We start from the raw sequence: 6,000 nt of genomic DNA, 5'->3' as shown, positions 1-6,000 counted from the left end.
TTAGTAAATATGGGACTGGGCTCAGTAGGGTGGAAACTTTGTAAGAACTTCAGAGTCAGCAAAAGGAAACCATGACTTCACTTTACCAGAGGACATTTTCCAAACTTCTGATTGTTGAGACACATCTTAACAACTACATAAGAAACCTTGAGTTATAATGAACCAGCTAAACAACCCCTCTAAACACGAACATCCTCAGCTGCAAACAATGTCCAGTAACCTTTTACTTGAAATTGATGTTGTCACACAATGACAAGCTTCAGCCACTAGCTGTCCCAGTGCTAGACAAGCTGGTGTGATAAACCTATTTTAACACAATTATAGACAAAGACATTTAGTCTTAAACTTTTAATACTTTTAGAGACACGTCATACAAATGTTACCAAAGACTAATGTAGTTTGAAAATATAAATTTCACCATTGAAGAATACCCATGTATTTACCTGCGCAAAGAAATGAACAAGCTCTGGTCCCCAGAAACCTGCATTCTAATGGGAGACAGGAGAGGAATAAGGAGGCGAGAAAAAGCTCAACAATGGCCCTAACAGAGAGCTGCAGACAGTGCCACCAGGCACACGGAGCAGAGAGTAACTTGATTGTGAGGGTGGAGAATTAGGGGCTGCTTCTTGTAGGGGGTGGCAATAAGTGTTTTTGAAGGATGAATTAGACTTAAATGAATGAAGGTAGATTTAGTTGTAATTAAAATGGTAAGTAAATGAATTAAACAGTAGAAGTTCAGGATTGGAACTCACTGGAAGGAAGGACGTGCTGGGAGCACAGACTCCACCTTTTATTGTTTTCTTGCCATACACACGAAAATAAAACAATTCTGCAGAGAGCCTCTGGAGTTGGCCTAGATGGCTGGCTCATAAGAAAACCCAGAATAACAGGCTCAGACAATTTTCTTAAAATTTAGACAATAATATTTGTGATATTTAAACTTATGGCCTATAATATGATATGTTTGTACAGTTTTTATAAAAGTAGAAATAAAGTGATTATCCTTGGAGCTTTAACTGAAAGGCAACTGACCTTAAAAGCTTTCCCTGACAGTCCTATTGGCAAACAAGATTATATATTCCCATCCCTCTAGTCACCTAATGAAAGTATTTGGCTATTCTTTATGAGATGACCATGATTAAGATGCAAAACCATTTTACTTTAGCAAAGTGATCAAACTATAATGTAACAGAGGCCCTAAGTAATGATTAGTGATCAACACATATTTAACTAAAGCACAGTAGTTTAAAGCAGAAACACTAATGTGCTCAATATCAAATTCCTATGGAAACATTCCAAGCATACTTAAATTTTCAAGCACTGTCTTTACAACTGAGTTATGAATTACAGAAGAAGCTGTCTTCCCCTTTTCAGGCACTTAGATTTTAGACTCAAAATATGCTTGGAAGCAAAATATAGGCCAGAGACCTCAACACAGCACTTGTCCTTAGCAATCCAGTGTGTGCATAATCCGCGGGGCTCTGAGACATTCTTTGTGACATGAGCAAGAGGATCCCTAAGCAACTAAAACCATTTGAGGGGAAGGAAAGTGCGCATGAGACAGCATACGTGCCTGCTGCACCTTGGAGTTCTCACCTTTCAAACACGACGGAATTCTGGTCTCTGCATTTTAGCTGAGTACCTATTAACACAGGCACACATTTTGAAGCTTCTGCTAGAGCCGATAAAATTCTATTATAAAACTTGCTTCCTAAAGTTTTTTTTTTTTTTGTATCTTGGACTATCCATTTTTTTATATGTATTTTTGAAGACATTTTATGGAGTGGCTGGACTGGGCAGGCAAGAACATCTAGATGCCGTAAAGACAGATAAACCGCATAGTTGTAAAACTAGAACTGTTGACGGCTGTTGGTTTCTAAGTCTTGCCTGACTAGAGCCAGTGTTAAAGTTCGTTAGCTGGAGCTTAACAACACAATGGCTGAAGGGACGGAGTTACCACACAAGTGTTTAAATTCCATGCCGGATCCCTAGCTACAACAGAGAAGAAAGTTCAAACAACAAAAACAGAGTTGCAAGGTCTGAACTTGTGCGTCAGAGATAGCTCTTAGTCACCACCAGGCAGCTCGTGTTCAGGCAACCAGGCCCTCCCCAGAAACATGGCTAATTGAATAAGGATTTTGAAGCTTTTGGCTACAGATAAACCAAAGTGGCACATGGCTCATAACTCGAACACTTCATTTTGGGCAGCTGTTATTTTCCTTGCCAGGGCTGATGTAGAATATTCAATTACTTTCTCCTTTTTAATGAAAACTGTAGTTACTGGTGGAGCCAAAGCTACAGTTAATGTTCTCAGAAGGTAAATAATTATTGCTCCTTTTACTCATGTATACAAGTAATACTAAATTATGAGCATTGCAGCACAACTTTCTTCTTTCTCTTTTTCTCTCTCTCTGCCTCTTTGTGTGTGTCTCTCTGCCTCTGTGTGTGTGTGTCTCTCTGCCTCTGTGTGTGTGTGTCTCTCTGCCTCTGTGTGTGTGTGTCTTTCTCTGCCTCTCTCTGTCTCTGTGTGTGTGTCTCTCTGCCTCTCTGTGTGTGTCTCTATCTCTGCCTCTCTCTGTCTCTGTCACCCTCTTTCTCTCTGCCTTTCTTTCTATCTCTGCCTGCCTATCTCTCTATCTTTCTCTCGTTCTCCCTCCGCCACCATGTGTGAGCTGGATCATGGTCTCCCATTATGATTTACTTAGTTCCTCCTAAAAATATTAGACAGAAAATGACATTTTTTTTTTTCAAATCCACTACCAACAGAGTCACTAAAAGCTCCCAGTCTAAGAAGCAGGAGTCCTGAGCATTGAAGGGAAATACAAAGGGTTGATGGGGTAAGGTTGAGTTTGTTTATCATGGTATCAGGGTATAGGAGACAAAGCTGGGACATGCCCAAGGACAGAAAACTAGAATTCAAGCTACAAGTGGGACAAAAAACATTTTCCTTACAAGTTTTACAACCAAAACTTAGCCCCCATGTGGATTTTCAGCAAAAATTAGTATCATCTGAGTAACCCCATAAATTTCAAATCAAGCTTTAGAAAGTGATCCAAGGCTTACAAATGTTTCCAAGTGTCCGGGCAGGAATCTGCTGTTAACACAACTCTTGAAACAAAGCACAGAGAATATTTACAAGTTAAGCTCATATTATAGAGACATCATAAAGTGCAACCTATAGGAGAAGTAACTGTGGGCAGGAGTAACAGCAAAACCAGAGCATGAGTACTTGAGATATTCAAATGAGTGGAAAACAGGTATCAAATCTATGCCTTAAGACATATGAGGGGGGAAAAAAAAGGATAAAAAAATGAGATAGTTAGAAAGGCAATAAAAATTACCAGGTGGAGTAGTTGGGAATGAACACTCTGTAACCTCCAGAAATGAAAACACGAATTAGACTCACTGACTTCTGCTTCCAAGCAGAATGGTCTTCAGTAGACTCACAGTCCTGCCAAGAACCACTAGAAAAGCTGGTTAAACTACAAGAGAGTGTTTGCTTCAAAGTATCAGAGAGGGGCTGAGACAAAGACAGCTAAGGGGCTAAGATTCTGGAAAGGTGCCAGCAACTGCATGGTGAACCAATGGCCTGTGGTCACTTACCCTGGAGGTCGGTGGCAGTTCTGTGTAGTCTTGCACAAGAGCTGATACCTGCTCTGGGGGCTGGTCAAGCCACTAGTGTCTTTGGAATGTTCTAGACCTCAAAAAGGATGCCTATGCCCCATCTAGTAACCCAGCAAAGCTGAATTTACCAGAATTCCTAACTAGGATATTTAAGAAGCTAAAATGGGATTAACTAAAGGAGTTTCCATAAAGATAGGGCTTTCACAACACAAAGCTCTAGTGTACTACTCCATAGCAAAGAGGAAAACCAAAAGTAACAGAATTTATTCAAACTGCAACCCAATTCCAAGCTAGTTCTATGCTTGCCTGGTTTAGGATGCTTAGTTTCTGCTCAGTCTTCCCGGTAAAGAATAAGCCCTCTCTAGAGGAAGGCCAAGTCATCTGGAGATTCAGGATCACTGATACTAAATCAAAAATTAATAGGCACGCCAAAGAGACAGAACAGACAATAGAAAAAGACTCACAGATAATTCTGATATTGGAGTTTGTACAGTTGGGTTTATGTTTATTAATTACATTCACATACTTGTATTCACATGTGTGTGTGTGTCTGTATGTGTGTGTGTGTATGTGTGTGTATGTGTGTGTGTTTGTGTATGTGTGTATGTGTGTGTATGTATGTGTGTGTGTGTATGTGTGTATGTATGTGTATGTGTGTGTGTATGTGTGTGTGTGTGTGTGTGTGTGTGTGTGCCTACATGCATACATGCAGAGGTCTGATGGCAACTGTGGTAATCAGTTCTCTTCTTCTATCATATGGATTCAGGAAAGCAAATTCAGGTCATGAGGCTTGGTGGTAAGTACCCCTACCCACTGAGTCTTCTTTCTGTCTCCACTTGGATTTTAGAGTCACCGTGACTAGTCAACTAAAGAAAACAGGCAAAGGGGAAAAATCAACAGGTCATTGTAGAATAGAAAAGTATACAATCTGAAATTAAGGATTCAACAGGCGATCTCACAGCAAAAGGCAGAATCAGGAATAAAAGCCATTTTTAAGCTAGTTTTTTTTCCACCCCTGCCACCAGGAATTGAACTTAGGACCTCATATACGCTAGGCAAAAGCTCTGTGCTGACCCATAGTACCAGCCCTATAAACAGGCATTTAAAAATAGTCAAAGTTGTTATGAATAAGGAAACAGGAGAGGGATCATAGGAGGCATGGGAAAGACATAAGAGGCCAGGGAAAATGTTAGTATAGATATTACTGGAGTCTAACAGGAGAGAGATTAACTGACCAAAGACCTCTAAAATTGGTAAGAAGCTGTCTGCAAATGTTGATTAACTGGTGAGCTCAGTGGTGTGGAGAAGTTGGAATGTTGTGGGCCCAGAACCAAATTACATTTATTTGGGGGCATCTTTAGCTACTTTGATAGACATTCAGGGTCCACTCCTGTGTCATACCTAACATTTGGTGACTTGCAAATAAGAATTTTTTGGAAAGTTTGAACAGACCTTTAGTTCCCACCAAACAAAGAGCTGTCAGATAGCATCCAAGGCCTCCAGCAGAGGTTTCTCCATTTTGCTACAACCCCCCTACCAAATGTTCCCACCAAGATATTTGATAAGTGTCTTAATTTATTGCTTTCTTAGTTCCATTATAATAAAAACTTCATGATCATGAAATTTGGGGTAACTTTATTCTGTGTTTCCAGACCATAGTCACTCATATTTGGCTCCACGATAAGCTATCTCTTGTCCCTTCTGAGGTGAGCATTGTGTTTTGTGGAGACACTGATAAAGGACAGCCAGTGAGAGTTTTAACTCAGTCTCCCAGAGTCATACAAAGAAGATGGTATCTTAGCACCAAAGGAAGCTGTTGAAAACAATGTAAATGAACAATATATACAAAGCAGTCAGGGAAATGAGACTGAAGAAAAGAATGTCATGACCACCATGAGTGACATGGCTGGTTACAGGGAAGATGGAGACAGCTCCCAGAACTCACACTTGCAGCTATCAAGTAACAAGCTCTAGATTTATCCTAAAACCTTAAGGAATAAAAGCAAAACCAAGAAAGTAAAAATAAAACAAAACATTAATGGTGAGAATACACAAAGCAATGCTTTTGGACTGTGGACAACAGATAGCAACACCTGACTGGAAGGGATCAAACATTAAACAAAGCAGGAGTCCTGTGATGGCTCTGGTTGTCTAGGGAATTTCCAGAGCAGACTGAGGGGTGGGGGTGAGGGGCAGAAAGCCAGAGTGAGCAAGCTCTGCAGCAGTGCAGAGCCTTTCTGGGTCTTCCTGTGAGCACACTACCTAGGCCAATGTGCAACTCACCAGACGGGAACATAAAAGCTGACTCAGGAGCATACCTAGACTCAGGGAGGACTACAAATAGATTCTGTTGTGAGCAGTCATAGAGGACGCACC

Source organism: Mastomys coucha, unplaced genomic scaffold, assembly GCF_008632895.1.
Source record: "Mastomys coucha isolate ucsf_1 unplaced genomic scaffold, UCSF_Mcou_1 pScaffold6, whole genome shotgun sequence".
NCBI lineage: Eukaryota > Metazoa > Chordata > Mammalia > Rodentia > Muridae > Mastomys > Mastomys coucha.
Note: the sequence above shows the minus strand (reverse complement) of the source record.